The sequence below is a fragment of the Nothoprocta perdicaria genome, unplaced genomic scaffold (genome assembly GCF_003342845.1).
Source record: "Nothoprocta perdicaria isolate Ctin4 unplaced genomic scaffold, notPer1 scaffold_216, whole genome shotgun sequence".
Lineage (NCBI taxonomy): Eukaryota > Metazoa > Chordata > Aves > Tinamiformes > Tinamidae > Nothoprocta > Nothoprocta perdicaria.
In genome coordinates, this window is record NW_020455381.1 from 975258 (window position 1) to 997142 (window position 21885).

At 34.7% G+C, this 21885-nt stretch overlaps 1 protein-coding gene across 6 annotated transcripts in view; it reads left to right on the forward strand.

Moving 5' to 3' along the window:
- Window positions 1-21885, forward strand: part of CDH19 (cadherin 19) — a 105741-nt gene that overhangs the window by 37631 nt on the left and 46225 nt on the right. For 2 of the 6 annotated variants that reach the window (XM_026038695.1, XM_026038696.1), the window contains exon 1: window positions 3939-4174. The exons of the other annotated variants lie outside the window; for them this stretch is intronic. The gene's annotated coding sequence lies outside the window, so the exon portion shown is untranslated. Of the gene's footprint in view, window positions 1-3938; window positions 4175-21885 lie in introns of those variants that run through there. 6 annotated transcript variants of the gene reach the window in all.

A 21885-nucleotide genomic window follows, 5' to 3' on the forward strand; every position in this document is an offset into this window, starting at 1 on the left:
TTCTCATTTTTTTGTTTTCTCTTTTGTTTTTCCAAGAGTTTTCAAAACAAACACAAAACACACAAACAAAAAATAGTTTTGACCTTGCCAAAAGATCTATTGGTATATTGAATTCTCTGTATAAAAAAAATTAAGAAGGAACCATTTAATCTTCCCTCCTCCACCACTGCCTTAGCCTCACTGAGAGTGAAATCTGAGAACACACCAAGTAACATCTACCTCTTAAGTAGACGTAGTCAAAGATGAAGACACATTCTCAAACATTCCCTTGAATGAGAACTGACTCCATTTTAATCCTTTGGAATTGATTTTTTTTTCTTTTTCTAATGTGCTTTGTTCTGTTTAAAAATAAACAATGCCTCAAGGTTGTTTTATTTTGAGTTTGTGAGAAACACAGTAGATGATTTTCTTAATAAAGTTAGTTACTTCATGGCTGGGATTGCCTTCATTTAAATCATTAGAGCAAGTATATGAACACATAAATATATACTGAGAAAACTCAATTGCTTAATCTCATTATATTTGAACAGGAATTCCACATTAAAAGACACGAAAAGATGTGATTTTAAAATTGACCAATGGATAATCATCCTCAATCCTTTATAGAATTTTTAATCYTATGTTTTTCACCATCTTTATTACCTTGCTTCCAAGCCACCACCTAATTTAAGCTAATAAAAGATTTTGAGTAGATAAAATTAATATTTTTAATCACAGTAGAATTAATTAAAAACTAAAACAAAAATGACAATTTGACTGAATTCTGAACTTTCTGTTACAATGCCCAATGTCTATGTGACAGCTTTTATTTATTTAGGTAATTTAAAGCGCATCAGTTTTTCCAAACCATCAGTAAGGTTTTGCTCAGTTAATGAGTAAAGTTTGTCATATGTTTTTTTGGAAGTGAGTTGCCCATTCATTTTGACGGGCAACTAATCCTGCTGTCAGCAAGCAGCAGATCTCCCCTGTGGAGCAAGATGATGTTAAGCTTTTAACACACCTTGGAGGGAAGCTGTGACAACAGTCAAGGTGACAGAGGCTGCTGAAAGCTACTGTGTTCCTGGGATCTCTCTCTGCAGGAAATAATATAGTCTGTGAGATCCCTAAAGAGCTAACAGAATAATTATTTTCATCAATATGTGATAGTTTAAATTATTTCCTTTGAACGTTATTATCAAAAAAGACTACTGGTAACTAAAATGTAGACTGCTGGTAACTAAAATGTACCTAGACAAAGAGAAGCAATAACTATTCATTACATGCAAACAGCATCCTGGATATGCACTCCTTTTTAAATATCTCTCCAGTATGTTGTTGTTGTTGTATAAACTTAGATTTAACTGCTGTAATTTCCATCTACCTCTATATGCAAAGAGTAATTCTCCATGTCAGTTATCTCCAGATAGACAGACCCAAAATGGCACAAAGAAAACCATGTTTTCTGGGTTCAAATAATCTAAGAAAAGGACCTACTCAACTTCACACCTGTATTGACAACAGAACAGATCATTTGTTTTCTCATCAGCTGAGAAATATTATGTCATATTTTTTTCCTTACCCAGTTTGTTTTTTAAAGCTTCAGAATTGTTCTTATTGCTGCACACTGTTTAACTTGTGTCACAATTCCCTCATTTGATGGCCAGTTCAACTCATATTTTCTTCAGAAAACATTTCTAAGAAACTTTTGTTTGTTTGTTTATTTGTTTTTATTTATTTTCTTTGTAGTGCTTCATTCACACAGCATATCCTGCAGGAAGTGCATCGCATGACAAGATTCATCATTCCCCATAAACGAGCACATCTTCTTTACAAAGTGGCAACTATGCTGTTATCCCTTCTTTCACCTATGTCTAGTTGATTCTTATCTAGAGAATGAAACATAACAACTGGATTTCTGGAAAGTCAGCAAAAACTACTGCCAATAAAAAAAAAAACTGATTTCCAGGAGATATATGTTGATGTGTGACATTCATGATGACTGAATTCCAGTAATCATGTTCCTTCTGTTTCCATAAGTCTTAAGAGATTCCTTCCCCACTCCCTTTATTTATTTATTTATTTTTAAGAGATATTTTATCTTGCATTCCCTAGAAAGTGCACTGACCTGGTGCAGAGATGATGTCAGACTGTGAACCAAATGTAAAGTATCATTATTCTTATTAAATTACAGCTGTTCCTAAACATTCTTGCTTTCTAAAAAGAGACGTCATGATAAAAAGTGTAGGAGACACAAAAATGTTATCTTACATTTCAGTGATTCTCACTCAAATCTGATAGGAGAAAACAAGGTATTTTCTAGGACAAAATGAAGTGTTTTAATTAAGGGCACTACAAAGAAATCTGGAGTTTTGCCACCTTGTTTTTGGCATTTGCTTTAAAAAAAAGTATGTCAGAAATTTTACTAAAAATACAGCCCTATCAAAAAGCTTCATGGCGTAAAGTTGTAATTTTCATGTTTTCTCTGATGGCAAGAAAATATTATCCAATCCATTTACTTGTTAGAGTGTATTGTATATAAATTGCATTTTTTTGGTATTGTAATAAATTGGAGGTAGAATGACAAATTGATGTTCATTTCCAGTCTGATAAAGAAGATAAATAATTTATACAGCAGCAGATAACAAGATAAGCTCCTCAAAAGACTGAGAAGTAACTCTCAATAATTTAAAAAAACCTAGCTACTCATAGTGAGGGTAGCCTGCAAGACTGATATATTTTATGAACAAAATACTTCTGTAGAGGATATATTACTTTCTACCTATGTCAATATGAACAGGTTTTCTGTGTTACATAAAATCCATTCATTTCAGGTCTTAAAGACTGTTTTTTGTTTTGTTTTTGTTTGTTTGCCTGTTTTTTAACAAGCTGATTTGATTCTGACTTGTAGACATAAATAAAGAAAAAAGTGATTCTGTTTTAGTCTTCTAAACATTTCATAAAAAAACTCACATATACCTTGATGAGAACTCCTTCTCTTGTAGGTATTCTGAGGTATGTAGGTATAAGGTATGCTGAGGAAGCACATATCCTCTCTTAGAATCTTTTACATTCTGATTATGAAAATGTAAGGTCAATAGGCACAGTCTTCCTTTGCAGAAAAATTATGTTAAGAACACATAACAAAAGTGCAGACAAGAAGATGTCGTTTTTCACCTAAGAAATGTTACTAATTTTTCTTTCACTGGATGAGGAGAAAGAAAGGGGAACAGGTCACTTTTATGAGGAAGTCAATATTTTTTAATTAAAGCAGGGAATTTCAGAAGGAAAAAAAAAATCTTTTGGCTGAAGACCTACTCATACTTACTCATAAAATAACAAGGTTTTAATTTAACATTTGTGACTTCCCATAGTAGTGGGTTTTTGTATCTGCATGTGCATCTTTTTTTTTGTTTTGTTTTTGTTTTGTTTGCTCTATTTAATACTTGTGTAGCCCTAAGAACTATTATCAGACCATACATATAAGCAATCTGTAATCATTGTATAATTCTGTAATCAGAAGTGTTACTGTAATCTACAGTATCTACAGTTATTAAACATTCCCCAGAGAACCTTCCTTTCTTGTTAATCAGTATTTTAAATTACTACTAAAAATTCCTAATGTGACTTAACGAAAAATGTAACTTCTGGGAAAAAAAAAAAAAAAAAAAAAAAAGACAACAGTAGAAACTCTCTTCTTTTACTGAGTTTTGTGACTACTTTAAATTGACTACTCGTTTCCCTGACTAATCTCTCAACATAGGGCATGTGCCTTTCACTTGCAAAATACTCTCACACAAGATGAATTACCTCCTTACCACCTTGGTTACTTGCCAGGGAGTACTTTATTTTTCCAAAAGGAAAAAGAGAATCAGCTTGTATTTTGCTTGCTAAAGCCTTCTGCATTTTAATTCTGAACTCTGAATGAACATCAGAGGGGCCTTATGATGTTTTGCACAAAAGTGCCTGTGTTCATAGTTTTACCCTGGGCACCCAAAATAGCCTGCAGTAAGCAGTGTAATACTGTGAGTTTTCAAAACTAAAAGCAGAAGTGACTTACTCTGGCAGGATGTTGTAACTCTTAAAGCTTACTAAGGATCTGTGAAGTAAAGAACTGCTTACTTCTCTTCATCAGATGTTTAACCAGAATTTTAAGCTACTTATTACTTATATCCTTGAAGACCCTGGAGTTACACAGGTATGATCTTGCTCTTTTTTATTTCATTATCTTCACAAACCAAAATGAAAATATTTAGCTGTTTGTCTCTAGACTAAATGCCAAGAAAGACAAAGAGAAAACTAGAAGCCATGCAAAACCTCTATAGGGAGAAAACTACTTTTGTATTTCCCTCAGAAGCTGACTTCTACAGCTGTGGAAATCTAACTTTCTAAGTTGAATTTACTAGACAAAATGATTACTAGTTCTGTTTATTTTTACACCTTGTATATTAATTTTTTCACAATCAGTTATCGCTATCAATCCGTTTCTGCAAGACCCCTGTGTATGACAGATTGTTTGGGAAGGAAGCATACATACTCATCTAAGTGCCTGACATCGAAATGTTCTCACTCTTTTTGAACAGAAACACTTCTGTCTCATATAATCACTTAGAAATGACTCTTGACTTGCTATTCTGTGTGATATGGCAGCAATAAGAATATTGTTTATTTATTTATTTATTTTATCTTAGATCTACATTTCTGTTCCTGTTTCTATTTAAAATCCCATCTATGGTAACTGGGACATATTTTGCAACACAGAGCAAAACAAAACAAAGCAGAAGCAGCAGATGGCAAGTAGTTAATAAGCAGGAAGTTTAAATATTAGTGCAATATACAATCAAAAAAAATTTTTTTGATTGTTTCTTCTCTAAGTTTGCTATTATGGGGTACAACTGCAATTTATTTTTTTTTCAGACAGTCTACTTAGACTATTTTCAAGATAAAAACACTAGAATATAGCTGTGGATGTGCAAGAGTTGTTAACTAGTCATTAAAATGCAAAATGTCCATCAGTTTGTGCAGTTTTACACTGGTTGGTATGAAACCGCTTGGAATTATAGGGCTTTTGATAATTATTTTATAATAGTAATTTAGATTCAATTGTGGTCACAATTTTCTAGATAAACTATGTATAACTTATACTTAGGTAAATATATATATTTATATTTATATGTTCTGTGAATTCAATCATAAGAGTTATGATTTCTTTAAACGTTCAACAGTCCTCTGTATCAAGTGTTGGATTAAGTAGTTAAATAAAACCGACTGTGGAGTGCAGACTTTTTCACAGATTAAAAATGTATCAGAATGACTACTAGCCATGAAGCAGCAGAAAGACAATGAAAATCCCTTCTTGGAATCATTTGTAAGTAAAGGAAGAGAAGAATGGTTATGTTTGTCCTCAAAATATTCTGAGAAAAGTTAACTTAAACTTGAAGAAAGAAACTATAAATCTACAGAAAGCAATATGCTTTTAGAACCAAAACTATTGTGACCTAATATTAAGCAATTTTTGAAGTTCTAATGGAAATTTTATATTCAGATCTGCTAAATGTAAAATATTTTACTATAAATACAAAATATTTTATTTCTGTTTTGGAAATGGTTTAAAATTACTAATCAGAGAGGGATATATTTTGTGATCTCAATACATCGCGATATTGAAATAATAAAATCATGATAATAATCCATTGTTTAGGCTCCTCGTTACTTTTCATTTTAACCCCCTGGTTTTATTAGGTCAATATAGCACTTTGGGCTGAAACTTAAATTTTGTATCTTTTGTTAACAAAATATTTCTAGAAGTTTCTTGTTTAATCAGTAAGTTTTAACTATTTTTAGAATAGGTTTAATTAAGAGTGTGTAGATTTGTCAACATCTGTAACAATGCAACAGGTAATCAGAAGTCACAGTGTTAATCCTGTTGCAGCTGATAAGCATTAGTCTTACATTTCAGTCATTTCAGTTTTGATTTCTACTGTCAAAAAAAAAAAAAAAAAAAAAATGGGTATCACAACTATCCTTTAGTTTTCTCAATAGTTCCACCACATTCCTAGGTGGTCTCGTGTCTATACAATGCTGAAAGGAAGAAAGACATAGGGGAATGCATTTCTTCTCCATCTCTTCAACCTGCCTATCTTACAAAATGCTTATTCCTGAAGATGAATTATTTTAGAGACCAAAGACTATGGATTGTGGTCAGCTGTCCTGACTACATTAACCTTCATTGCTGTGAAAGTAGTTATGCCAGGTCTTGTAAGGTGGGCCACGCACCTATGTATATATGCCCCATAGAGGCATAATGAGAGCAGAGCATTGTGAATAAGATCATGTAGAACAGAGCAGGGAGTATAAGTATGCTTTGGATGTACAGACCCAACTTTCCCCTTTGCATTAGAGTGACCTGTGGTATAAAAGGAATTACTATGCTAACAAGCTGCAGTTGTTTGTTAACAGTGTTTGCAAAAGGCATTGCTTCTAGGCTTTTCATCATGAGTGCAGAYATAGCAGAGACCTTATATATGGAAGGAGATGTTAAATGAGGATCTCTCACTCACAGGCCACTGATCTAATCATTATGCCGTTCTCTTTTTGCTACAGTAACATAAGAATCATTCAGATAAACAGCTTAAAGATATTCACTGGAGAAAAGTAAAACATCAGTAAAATTGTTCTCATGTGCGCAAATATAATAATGCAACTGAAAATATGACAATAAGATGGCTATCAACCTCCTTGTTGTGGAGGCCTGTAAGGTATCTACATTCTTATGAAATATTAAACATTTGAGGATACTCTTTTTACATTGGCACTATAGGCATTTTCCAAATTGTTTGTGAGAGTTGTAACTCACTAGCATCAGAAAAAGTGTAATATGATCTGTATTTTTTTCTTTTTTTATATTTTAAGTTTTTCCTTTTTAACTTTTTACATGGTCTTATGTCAAAAGCCAAAATGCATCCTACAATAGTAAATTATAGAATAGAAATAAAACATTAATTGAATTCTGCAAGACTGAGTGCAGACAATGAATTTATTGTGATTCAGGTCATCGAGGTAGAATAAAATATCTCTGCAAAATCAACTCGTTTCCAGTATTTTATATTAAGAAGACAATCAGTGACAAATAACAAGAGTTTTAAACAGAAAGTTAAGATTTTTCTTGAAGTTCCATTCTTCTTGGCAATTTTGTATTTAATACTCCATTTTTGCAATTACATTAAAGAAGAGTATCAATTTTAAATGTCTTACCCTGATTCATAGGCAATATAAAGAACATTTGTGGCTATTCATTCACTTTTCTGGTGTAGCCAGTTGCTACATTTTCTTTCACTAAAAGGTGTTAAAAGGGATAATGCTTGGCAAATGGAAAACAGACTACAGTTAATCTCTTTTCTTCATTGTATATACAGTGCTTTCCCTGCAGAGAAACTTTTTTTTAGAATGATGAATTAGACATATAGAATGATGATAGGAACAATTTACATTGCAACATGTTAATTTTTTTCACATCCCATAGTACGTAAGTCTATGTAGGATATTCTCATATATAAAAGCTATCTTGCAAAACTGGAGAAAAAAAAAAAAAAAAAAANAAAAAAAAAAAAAAAAAAAAAAAAAAAAAAAAAAAAAAAAAAAAAAAAAAAAAAAAAAAAAAAAAAAAAGGTCTGCACACAGGATATTTCCTTTACTTTTTGTCTCTTTAATTATTTGTTTATTGTCTCTTTAGCTATTTGAAATTAAGCCAAATAATAATTTCAAATAATTTCTAAAAAGAATATTGTGCACTGGATGTAGTCACAAGCGAACAGAACCCATGTCCTGGGGGTTTTACTTGTGGTGTCTGAACTTACAGGAGAAAGACAGAAACATGAGAAAGGTGAATCCTTGTTAAATAGTTAATATCTGATTTCTGGATAACTGAAAGCACTCTGAATGTTTCCATAAGTCAGCCAACAAACAGCAAAAATAAAACACAGAAAATAATGGCTTAGTATCATGTTACAATTTGTGATATATTTTGGGAAAATATATTGTTAAGTCATATAGACATGTTCTGTACATGCTCTGTCAGATGCTCTGTCATGCTGTTACGTATTGTCATAAAGTTTATCAATGTGAAAACTGCTAAAGAAAATTTCTAGTGTCTTTACTCATGTGTATGTACTTGTGAAATAATAGATATGGACTAGAAGTAGTCATAACTATTTTTTAAGTATTATTTATGACATTGGAGATGATATGAAGTGGGAAATTATCTCTATACAGTGCGATTTTTTTCTATTTTTTTCCTTCATATAAAGAACATAAAAAGAGGCAATGTGGCCCAAGAGTTCATCATCATTGTGGCAGCCTTTATTGAGGCCTTGGTGATAAAATTATATTTTTCCTGCAAAGAGAATTACAGCGGAGTTACCTCATAATTAAATCAGAATTTAACTCATTGAGAAGATGGCATAAAAAGGAAAAAGGACAGGATTCCAATTAAATTTAATGGGGTTTGCCCAACTCTAACTCTTTAAAAAATCATTTCTATATGTGTTTATTTAAAGTTAATGTTTCTCCCTGAAATTGCTAGACAGTGACCTCAACGCTAACAGAGTTCCCCTTAAAGAATATCATGACGAAATAAGGGTTTTTTACACATAAAACTACAAAATGAGAGAGTTCCCTTTAAAATGTTAGAAGATGAAGTTTTCTGTAAATTTTGATGATATTCGATACCTTCAGCCATAGGATGTCTCCTTGGCTTGCAAAAATCAGTATCTTTTCCCACAATACCAGAAAAAATGGAAATAGAGCATCTTCAGACAATCCTAATTTTCCCAAGGGAAATAGGAAATAGCATCAAAGTCCTCCAAATTTTTACTGCTTTTACCCTATTTTTTACAAAATGTTATTATTTCAATTTTTGAACCTCTTTTAAAAGAAAAGAAACAGCTAAAGGAACCAAACTCTAGAACATGGATTTAAGGTAAAACAATTGAGTCTCAGATAAGAGGTACCAAGTAGTTTTCGTATCTCAGGAAGTAAGATGTGACAATAGACCAATCCACAACATAGTAGATTCTCAGGCTTCCTGGAGTCCCTCAGAGTGCATAGAAAATTTAAGGCAGAGGCTAGAAGAAGAGGAGCAGCTGTACCAACATGAAATAGAATAAAACCAGCAGTTTTGAAAATGATGCTACTTTCAATTACTGTGGACCCATCTTTAAAAGACTTCTCTCTCACTCTTTCTCCACACGATGCAGATAGCTGTTGCAGAAGATAAAGGACATGGCTGCTGCTATTTTAATGTTCACTATGATGTATATTGGCTAGCCCAAATTTACCCTTAGCAGTAATTCCCAGTGGTAGATTAGCTAGAATGATTAATATTATTTTATATCCCATGATGTGCCCTTGGAAAATAAAAAGATGTTTCCAGGCAAACTGAGATGACAACCAGTCTTACATAATAAAAATGTGGTCAGCGTATTTGTTTTCCTCTAACATCAAATTTAACATATAAATTGAATTGCTTTTAAATGCCAGATCATTAGATAGCCAGAGTACACAGATATTTTCATAAAAGACATATCCATGGAATATATAAATAGCATTTGGAAATGTCACATAAAGATAAACTGTGTTGATTGCTCAACTTTTTGTATGTACATTGTCAAAAGCCTGCTAGTGTTATAAAATTAGAGCCATTTTCTGGTGCCTTGTTTGTTATATCATTGTACTCAAATAGTTGCCTTTTTTTTTTTTTTTTAAGTGATGTTCTTAGAAAAATCTTCTACTTGAAGATTAGAAGGAAAAAGAATTGAGACTACAGGACTTTAATTTAAGAGTAATTTGGCTGTGTGGAGATTAAACAAATTCAGTCACGGAAACATTTTAATCTCAATTACATGTAATATGTTTGAATGGCGTGACTCTGCTATCCCGTGTTGAAGCTCAGGAGAGAAGCTGGGGAGGTTGATGCAGATATCACAGCCATCTAGAGTACAGTCAGGGCACAAGACCATGGAGCTCCAGGGGTCTGTTCAGGGGCCTCTCATGGTCCTTCTCCTGGTACTTAAGGAGACCCATTTTGTCAGTCCCTCCATGCACCCCTGCAGTTGCCCTCCTCTACACCCCTCAGCACTTCTCCCCAGCATCACTGGACCCCTCAACTCCTCAGCTCTACCCCTTAGGACTTGTCCTGTTGACTTCTCTCAGTGCTGGCTCCACGCTACAACCAGTATCCTTGTCTAAGCCCCATTCCATCAGACTAGTGCAGCCTGTTCACTGTCACCACTGTCAGCTGGGCCTGGTTCTGGCCACATGCCACAATGACTGCATACGGAAAGGTAGATAGTATCTCAAGAAATACTTCCACGCAATAATCTAGCATATGTGATGCTGCAAGGTGAGTGTCAGCAGAGTTTCTGTCACCCGCAAGTGTTTACCCCAGGTCAGACTCTGAAGTGTATTCTTTCATAGGACAAATAAATAATTCTTCAACTGCATTCATCAAAATTACCCATAGGCAAATCTGCCTGCTCTTAATCATCCAGTGATAACAAATTGATTTCCAATTAGCAAATTTTTTTTAAACAAAATATCTCAGGGCCTCACTGCATACTCTATTACCTCTCTGTAAGCATGCTGCTTATGTTTGAAGGATATAGTGTGTATGGGATGAATAACAAAGTTACATTGACTGCCTACAGCAAAGTGAGAGGAAAAGATATTACCCAAATGTACTCTCTACAAATAGGTGTTTGTTGCATATATAAAGCATTCAGATAATCCCTGAAATATACATTTATAAGAACATTTTGCACTTATATCATGGAAACTGGAAATTAAGTAATTCAGAGAGGTGAATAATTGGCAAGCTGTCACAAATCCTTGATCTTCTTCTGTTCTTCTGTTCTCTCTTCTTCTGTTTTCTGAATAGTTAGTAGCTAGTAGCTTTACTAAAATAATAGCTGATTTCCAAGTGGAGGAATTGTGTCTCAGTTTGAGTTACTATGATCTGATTCAGTCCCTCTTGTTTCAAGGAAAAAAAAAAAAAAAAGCAACATAGCACAAACTGGAAAACAATAAAAGTGATACACTGTACTTTGACTGTTACTAATCATAAATGTCAAACGGAGCAGAAAAAAACCCATACTTTTTCAAGAGAATATATGAAGCTAAATGCTAGTAGCGTAATTTTGGTGGCAATTTACAGAAAATAACCTGAGGTTTCTAGGAATTTAAATTTTTGTGCTTAGAGGAACTGTTGAATTTTGTGGATTTTTTTCTTATTTTAATACTGGTTATGGTAGGAAATGCTCACTACATTTGACCTGGGAAAGTAAGATGAGTAAAATCCAAAAAGCAATTTACTAGATTATTGTGTTCACAGTGTTAATATATAGGTGATGAAAGCACAGAGAACTATAAAATGCAGAAATATAGAAAACTTAGTTTGATTTTTTTATAACCAAAATAAATATTTTTACTTTATATTTATACTTTGAGCTAGTATCTATGATGCATATATAATAATGATATTTTTTGATAATTATCATACTGCTGGAAACTGTAATAATCCTTTGGAGGGAAAATATTCTGATAACAATCTGTTATTGTTAGGATTCAAGATACATAAAAGAAGTATTTGGAATACATTTTATTTTATATATATGTTGAAGTGTATATATATATATATATATACACACAGACACACATACATATATTTGTGTGTGTCTGTGCGTATATATATATAAAATGTGTGACAGTGTGAAGAAATATCTATTCCTTTGGTATTATACCTAAGAGAGGCACTATCTACAAAGACAATTGTTTCCAGAATAGGGTAATTAAGACTACTTAATTATCTTTCTTAAAATAGGATAAAACAAAGATGTCTGTATCTTTCCATTGACTATTGAGGGGACGTATGTAGGTGTGTTACACAAGATTTTTATCTTTCAGTGTTTAAAATAATAAATCAAATCCTAAGGAAACATGGAAGCCTCAGGCTTTGTATTATTAAAAACTAAGCCACTAATCATGTCATAAGGAATAATCATTCACAGGCACAGAAATAAAATAGACAAACTCTTAGGTTATTAGCAGCCCTATAACATCTACAAGCCCGTAACAAAAACTGTAATCTTTCTTCTTCCAGTCACAATTTGCCAACAGAAAAGAGCTTCGTTCCTTACTGTGCTTTGCTCTTCCAGTAATAAAATTAATTTTTCCACCTCATTTAGCAGCTCTGGTTAGCAGGCACCAATTGCAGGAGCAGAATTAGTTCACACAAATTCTACTAATAAAAGGTAATGTAAGTGAAATAAATAAAATATAAATAAATAAATACAAGGAAAAGGAAAATATTGGCCATACCAAGTTTGGCCAAAAGTCTGATGTATCTTGCCAAAGTGACAGCCACCACCTGTGGAGAAGCACTTGATATTTTTTACTCTGCAAAAACTGTGAATAAGTTTGATTTCACTGAGACAGAGAGGCTGCAAATTGATTTCTTCATTCATTTAGGACACAGCTAGAGGTAGTGTATAGAAAATCCTAGAGAGGAGAGGACGGCATTATTGTTTACTTCCTTAATAGGTGCAAAGGGCTGCAAGTCTGTCTAGTGGTGGCAGGTTCATCTGTGCAAATGACAACGTAATGTATTTGCCAGGTAGGCACATCGACCGCTTCATCCCAGGAAAAGCCACAGCAGCTAATCATGACTCTTGTTCTCCTGCAGCCTCACATGAGAATTGGAAAAACCAACAGATGTGGAGGGCCTCAGCTCTGCTCTCAGCAAGGGGAAATGAGGTTTTATTAATTGCAGACTGGGCAGTCGTGCCTAGGATTGCTCTCCCAGGTTAGAAGGCCTAGTTCAAAACAAGCATTAGCTGAAAATTATATATACATACATACTACATATATTGCTTTCAATGGACAGGGGAAAAAGAAATAATAACAAAAAGAAAAGACAGAGAAAATGATTTTTAAAAGGCACAAGTCTTTCCAATTTCTGAAAGAAATAAGAAGATAAATAGTCTGTTTTTCATATGTGAAAAATGACATCCATATTTTCAAACAAAAACATATTTTTAAGCAGTGGTAATAAACTGCCATGGAAATAATCAATAAATAAGAAAAGCTAAATTAAAGCGGACCTGCACTGAAGCTCTGAGGGAAATCTCAACAGTTATTGCTTTAGAAGTTCAGGCCTTCCCTATAAGTGATTCCCTATTAATATGTAAATTAAAAATGAATTTGATTATTTGTTCATGTAGATTGCATATAATTATTTAATTTACAAATATAATTTTGTGAGGTGAGGATTTTTTACGAGGCTACATCTGAATTATACTTTATGTTGACATACTTTATTAATGGATTAATGATGTGCTAGAAACATAAGCTTTAGCCTAAGAAATTATTTTAATATTTTGAACTTATAAAATCCTTTAAAAAAATACAATAATTGTATACAGACTTCATATATATATATGTATAGAGGTTTCTAATTTCATAGTATGCACTAACTCTGCCATTTCTAGATCTGAGATAAAGAAAGCAAAACATCTTTCTGTTGTAAACTTTCTGTGAGTTATGCTAATGGCAGAGAATCTTTTAGCAGAATTACCATTTGACGATAATATTAGGCAAAGTCTATAAAGTTTAGTTTACTCCGCTAATCACAATCCAGTCAAAGACCTCTTTCTATAGTGAGGAAGATACTTATTTATCAACTGTGCATGATATCAGGTAGTTAAACACCATGCACACCCTTTATATTTTGTACAGTGTATCACAGAGAACCATTCTTTGCCACATTTAGATATCAGCTAGGATAGCTGTCAAAAAAACATTAGCCTGAATTATTAATTTACTTTTCATCTTTCTGTATTCTACAGAGAAAGCAAACAATTGCAGGGATATAATTCCAATCTAGACATTATTTTTATTTTTTCATTACTGCCTTAACATTCTAAAGAAGGATGAGCATTTCTATTTAGAAGTAATGAGATTGGTAGTTCTTAGATGCTGTGCTAGGGTATGCTACAAACTGAACACTGTGCATGGAGAAGCTTGTGACCTGAAGAATTTAATTTTAGCTTTAAACAGAAGCCATATTTGTAAGGAGATGAGGCTCTATGTATACTGTAAGCCTTACATATACTGTAAGCTTTGGCTAGGTCAGGTTTGCTCAATTTATAGCATGCAAATTCTTAATTCATTGGTACAAACAGAAAGAGAGGCTGACAATTGGCTGACAATATGACTGTGATAGAAGAGAAGAAAAAAAGTCAATCTAAAGTCATGATACTACTAAATGAATAAATAAATTGTACCTTCAGGACTGCAAAAAATAAGGTAGCAATTTGAAGGGATAGAAAAGGTCCTGTTTACAGTTCATCTGCCATTTAGAACAAAATGCACAGAATTTTTAATGTAAAGCAACTTTCTAGAGAGAGATAGTAGAGAAAGTGCTCTTAAAGGTAAAATATTTTCATTGCAGATGAAGTATGCATGGCCTGCTTACGGGAATGAGTTTCTGTTTCCCCAGGATGTCACTGTAAATCCAAATATACTGAATTGCTATACACCTGATAATAAATGATATTTTGTTTTAAGACTGACTTTTCACAAAACCTACCTGATGTCTACTCAGTTCTTACTGCCAATAGTTCAACATCCAGTTTGAAATAATTTTTTCCAGAAATATGGATATGATCTGCAGTTAAACATACCCTCTTTGACTCTGGATGTGAACTGTTTTTCTCCGGGAAGATAACCCTTCTAGATCTTTCAGAGATTTTGATCAACTTGGATTTTTTCAGCCTTCAAACAACTCAGAGTTTTTCAAGATATTTTTGTTGTTGTTGTTGTTGTTGTTGTTGAGCTCATTGCATTTTTAAGCAATACTTCTATTCCATTTATTCATTTTAAATATTGGTATGTGCTTTCTGGACAACTTACCTCATATCAAGCAGAGAATGGTAAGACATCCTGAAAGGCAAATTCAGAAAATATAAGAACCCTTACTATTTCCTGCTTTAGGTGGCATGTTATCGCTGCTTTTTCAGAAAAAGTGCATAAATATTTCATTAATTTATTTTAATTTTACCTATTTTTATTGACTTTATTTTTTCTTTCTCTTCCAGCAATGCATAAATTCAACATATTGAATTTGTAAATTATATAATGTTTATTTTCTTATTCACCTAAAAATGTTTAAAACCGTGATATTTATTTCCTAGGAAAATTATACTTTCTTGACAGTGTTTTTAAACCGTGATATTTATTTCCTAAGAAAATTATACTTTCTTGACAGTGTTTTTCTCTTTACTCTCCTTTTCCTGGATAACCAGTCTGAGCTCTTCCCAGAGTATTTGATTTCTGTGCTGTTCTTAAGATACTCTTAATACTGTTGCAGTTCTTTCTTTCATACTACGTTACTGCAGAGCAGTGAGGATGAATAGTACAATAACATAATAAGTTTCAGTAACACACATTTTGAATTGTATTTCAGTTAAGGCTGAGAAAGCCACAAAAGTAATTTAAAGCAGAATGAGAGGGCAAATATGCAGAATTTACCTTCATAACTGAAAGTTATTCGCAACTGAAAGAACTCAAAAAAAATGTACTCTTTTAAACTTACTCTCTAGTAAAATACCAGTGAAGTTGTGATGCACCACTGAATGACATTTAAGCCCATAGTAACTGAGAATATTCTTGTATTTTTAAAGTACTTTGCATAGGAAAATGTGCTTCCATTCATTACAACAGTTTCTGATGAATAGTAGTGTATAGATGGGAGATGAGAGCAACTTACCAATAGGCAGCTGCCTAGGATATCTTGTACTGATCATGGGGGCTTCCTGATCAAAGCAGGACTTATCATCTCATTAGCAAAAAAAACCCCAAACAATAAAACAAATAACTACTATTGCTGGGACAAAAAATAGAATTTAGAGGGATGTATCTAACCGTTTCCTGTTTTCTTTCACTTCTGCTCTTAGTTTTGTTTTTCTTTCTTTGAATAGCTTTCAGCGTCCTGGTCTCTTACATCCCATTTATTGCCTATTTACGAGAGCTGTGCAAGAATCTATAATAGGACCCAAACCATGGGGAATGATAGGAGATAGCTGTCATGACAAGAAATATAAACCTAGTGATAAAATCTAAAGGCGTGATGAGCAGTGGAATTCCACCCAGGGACAAATAGAGGTATCAGTCTGCTCTTTGAATTAAATGTGCAGGGAAAATTTTCAGGTTCAACACCTTGCTGAAAGATGGCACTGGAATTAAAATGTATGAAAAGAATGAAATAAAGCAACATAAAATAAAATAAAGCTGTATTTGTAATTCCCATCTGGGCTGTTCATTTCACACTTGCAAGATTAAAATGAATAACTGATGTACTCAGGAATCTCATGAAAAAGAGCTGCAGAATTTATTAATCTAGGGAATTAAATTATATAGCATTGGTTCTTTAAGTTGCTGAAGTTATAGGCAGATTAAATGATTAAAAGGACTTTTCTATCCATTTACTAATGCAAAGTACCGAAAAGATGTTTATGATATCTGTATTTACCCATGCTATTTAAAAAAATTATAGCATAGCAGGCCTGTTTTATGATTCTGATCTGCCGTATTGCTAAATGTTGCATAAAGCAGAAAGCAAGGGGAAAGAGAACAAAATTAAGTGCACCGAGAAAAATACAACTGTAATCTGTTATTAGGTCAACCTCATTCAATTCATATTAAAAAAAAAAAAAAAAATCAGTTTGAGATCAAGAACTTCCCAGTGACCTCCCAGGCTGGTCCAACCCAGGGACTATTACCCCCTGATGGTCCTACATGTGGGTGCAGAGGAAGCAGCGACACATAGCCTGAGGGAAATCCAAAAGAGACTTTAGGGAGCTGGGGCAGACAATCAGGGACACAGGCACGCTGTGTCCCTGATTGTTCAATTCTTCCCAGTGCTGCCGGCAATACAGAAAGAAATCATAGGGTACAGTCCATTAACATGTGGCTCCATGGCTGGGGTCAGCGCCATAAGTTTGGTTTCCTTGGAAACAGGAAGCCTTACGTGGCACCAGGCATGATGGTACACAATGGGGTCCATCTTTCTCAAAGAGGGAAGAGGGCACTGGGTCAGGAGCTATCTGGGCTCATCAAGAGGGCTTTAAACTAGATTTGAGGGGGAAAGAGGATATCAGTGTGGTGGCAGAAGAGATGGTGGCTGATGGCCCGTTACACCACCCACAACAATCTAGTGCCGTGGCCTGTGAAGGATCCTCTAGGACTGAAGAGGCCAAAGGGCAAAATACGAGAACTTCTGAAAGCCCGCACAGTCAGGCTGCAGCTGTTCCAACAAGGAGGAAAGCCGCATTGGGAGCCCCACTCAGATGCCTCTACATAAACACACATAGCATGGGAAATAAACAAGAGGAGCTGGAGATGCACATGTGGTTACAGGGCTATGATCTCATTGCAATTACTGAGACATGGTGGGACAGTTCCCATGACTGGAATGTGGCCATGGAGGGCTACAGGCTTTTCAGGGGGGACAGGGCAGGAAGGAGAGGTGGTGGAGTTGCTCTTTACGTGAGAGAGCAACTGGAATGCATAGAGCTCAGCATAGGAGAGGATGGAACGCGAGTAGAGAGCCTGTGGGTGAGGATAAAGGAGCAAGACAACAGGGGCGACACGGTGGTGGGAGTTTACTACAGGCCTCCTGACCAGGACAAGGAAGTGGACGAAGCCTTCTACAAGCAGCTGCAAGAAGCCTCCCGATCACAGGCCCTGGTCCTCCTGGGGGACTTTAACCACCCTGATATCTGCTGGGAAAACCACACAGCCAGGAACAGACAGTCCAGTAGGTTCCTGCAGAACATTGTAGATAACTTCTTGATACAGGTGGTTGAGGAGCCAACAAGGGGAGGGGCGCTGCTAGACCTGATACTAACAAACAGAGATGATCTAGTGGGAAATGTGAGGGTTGGGAGCAGTCTGGGCTGCAGTGACCATGAGATGTTGGAATTCATGATCTTGCATGGAGGTCGGGAAGTAGGATAGCTACATCAACTTCAAGAGAGCCAACTTCGACCTCTTCAGGGAACTCCTTGGAGCAGTCCCCTGAGTCAGGGTCCTAGAAGGAAAGGGAGTCCAGGAGAACTGGCTAATATTTAAGCAACACTTCTTCCAAGCTCAGGATCGGTGCATTCCCACAAAAAAGAAGTCAAGTAAGTGAGGCAGGAGACCTGTCTGGATGGGTAAGGAGCTGTTAGGCAAAGTGAACAAGAAAAAAAGAGCGTACAGCTTGTGGAAGAAGGGACAGCCACATGGGAAGAATATAGGCGCATTGTCAGAGAATGCAGATACGAAATGAGGAAGGCCAAAGCCCGGGTGGAATTAGAGTTGGCGAGCCATGTCAGAGACAACAGGAAGGGTTTCTATAAGTATGTCAGCAGCAAGAGAAAGATGAGGGAAAATGTTAGTGCGCTGCTGAATGGGGAGGGGGCCTTGGTGATGGAGGATGCCAAGAAGGTAGAGTTACTAAATGCCTTCTTTGCCTCTATCTTTACTGCTAAGGCCACTGCCCATGAACTGCAGGGCTCAAGTGGAAGAGAGATAAATGGGCTAGAGGAAGACCTTCTGCTGGTTGAGAAGGACTGGGTTAGGGATCACTTAGGCAAACTCAAAAATCTATGGGCCCAGATGGGATGCACCCAAGAGTGCTGAGGGAATTGACGGATGTAGAGGCATCTATGCATCTATACATTCTTTCAACACAACAGAATGCAAGATATCTCAATAAATCACACTGTGACACAATATATGATTCAGAAAACATACTTCAAGAGACTTTTCATATGATATTGCTTCTCAACCTGTTATCTGAGCAGTTTCCCTTCAAATCATATAAATTTGGAAAAAATGACAACAGACTGCAGGCCCATTGTTTTTGCTGGATTGCAAAAGTGTTCTGTCCTCTTTTACTGTAAATCCACACAATCTTTTTATTTAATTGAATAGTTCATTTAAGGAAGTGTCTTCAAAATTAACTATTAATAATTAACATAAAGCCTAACCTATCTTGACATGGAAAGCACTACTGTTTCCATACCGTAGCTCCTTGTTCATTTTTCGTTTCTCTTGAATTTTTGGTGGGTTTACTATTAAACACACATCTACCTTTGAAACAGCATAGGGCAATCTCTTACTATTAAACACACAACTACCTTTGAAACAGCATAGGGAAATCTAAGCCCATTTTTCACTATTAAGGAATTGACACCTATTTATTAAATATATATACTCCATTAACGGTGGACTTTCTGGATATAAATAATTTAAAACTGATATGAACCACTGGATATGAGGTCTGGCTTATATAAACTAATGAATTAAGTCTTTGTCCAATCAGTTACTATGGCAGCTTTATGGACTGCCCAGTTTCAGCTGGCTTGTAATGAATTAAACTGTCAGAAACCCCGGGAGACTCCTAAAAGAAGGAGAATTATGTGGATGAAACTAGCTTTAAAGAAGAGAGATAGCCAGGAGATCTCTCTAGCTAGGAGAGACAGAAATCCATTTCGATAATCTCTGTTGTACAAATTCATTCCTGTGAGCAGTATTAAACTGATTTAGCCAATCACTGCATCTTTGAGTACTCATGTATATGCATATGTCTATATGCATCTCAGGTATTCACCCAGCTACGCAGGAACCAGAGAATGCTCTCAAGCTCGAGGAAGACTAAGTGAGGAATGAAAATATCTACAAAGCAGAGATATTGGTGGCCATATCTAAGGCCAAGATGTGTGTTGGAAACAACTATTCAAGTCAAGGCTTTAAAACAGGTCTTCACTTTAAATCACTGTGAAGGGATGAACTTCTCCAGAACTGTTCCAGAATACTTTCCACTTGCCTTGAACTGTTATACATACACTTTATACCAATTAATGCCTATGATAACTACTTTTGGAAATTATATTTGACTTATTATGAATGTCTGGACTATCTCTTAACAAAGGATATTTGATTTGTCGTGTAAATCAGATTTACTGTTCCATTTTTGTACTTTCTTAAAATACTACCTTCTAGCATAAATAGCCCTGCACTTCTCAAATACAAACTATAAATGACTGAAGAAAGATAAGATCCACACTTACTTTTTTTTTTTTTTCCACTGATCTTCTCCATGAGTTGCTAGGTGAAGTCAGAGTGATATATAAAATACTGTAATATAGATGGAAATAAAATTGACAGAAAGGCGCATGACAGAAACACTCCTACTTATATTTTGCCTCTGGAATACCATATTGGTCTAATTTTTACAGGCAAGCTTTCAAGGAGAAACATTACTTTAGATAACCGTATTATCTAACTGTTTCTACTTAGGAAAATATATACAAACATAGTTAAGAAATCAGGTAAAGAAAGTCAATTGCACTGGTAGTATACTTTCAAGTTTCATTTAGCTCTTTTTTTTCTTTGTCTTATCACTTTGATTCTCTTTCTGTTTATTCAAAAATATATTTTGTGTTCCATATTTTGAGGTAAGTTTACAGTTTGCTAAAGCTTCATGTTTTTTCCTTTCTTCAATTCTAATCTTTCTGCCATCTTCTTTTCAACACAGTACCTAATGGGTCTTGCAATCTTCTGGGAATATTTCTGTTACCATAATTTCTGCTTCTCTTTTAGCTTTAAAACTTCTTCAGCAGTTTTCTTCTATCACTTCCTCAGGAACATCTGATCACAGTAACTTCCACAAATTGTATTAATCCTTTACTCAGTAGAAACTATTTTGATCATGAAATGAAGTGCACTAATGTCATAGCACTGACATCAGCCTTCAGTGATTTTATATTCTTTTGAAACAATTGAGAGAAGATTTAATATAGAGTGTTCTGCAACTCTCTACCAGACATGGAGCTATTGCACTGAAATTCTGCAGTTCTTTTCTGCAGAAAAAAAGAAAAAAATAATTTTGGTATTTCTGAATAAGTCCAATCGAGCTAAATTGGATATAACATCAGATTTTAACTAATGGGCTTCTAAAGCTGAAGAGAAATAGGAAAAAAAAAAAAAAAAAGAAAAAAAAAAAAAAGATTAACACAAGTGATTGCTGGTCTCTACATCCTTTGTCTAGGAAAAGGTTTTATGCAAGCCATGAGGCAAGTTCTCCTGTGAATGAGGGACTAAAATGCCAGTAACCTACCACACTTCAGATTTCCTGTCTAGTTTAGGTCTGACCCTGCACTTAGACTCTTTCCCAGTCATGTTGAGAAAATAAAATTATCATTATCTTATTTCTATATTCTGAAAGTCAAGATCTTCTACTCCCTTTTTCATGTCACTTACTACTTTTTACAATTCTTATCCTACTAAATATGAGACTATGTTCTGCCTCATATTAGCCAGAATTTATTTATAGTAGGAACTCCTGTTTCTAGCACTCTCTGCTTGCTTTACAGCTTGAGAAGGTCCTTTGGGTGTCAGAAAAAGAGGGCAATGAAGTTGAAAAAAAGTATAGAGTTTGATTATGTGTTTTAATACGCTAGAAATACCTGCTCAATTTGAAATAAAAAAGAAAAGGCTACAAAGTTATAGTTACTCTTGAAATAGTCAAAATTACCCTCTGAACGACTTGCAGAAACTCTGGCTTAACAATGGAATGCAGAACCGTTTATATTGTACAATAGGGTTGAGAGGTATGACTGAGATATAATACTGAATAGAGAAGTGACAGATTCATACAAGTAAGAAGGGAATAAAGACACACAAAAATGGTAGAGAGTTAAAAAAAAAATTCAATAAAGTTGCAATAATCTTATTACTGATGAGTGGTGGGGACCCAAATAAGAGGTGAACAGATAGATAGTTAATATTAAGTATAACTAGACAAACAGG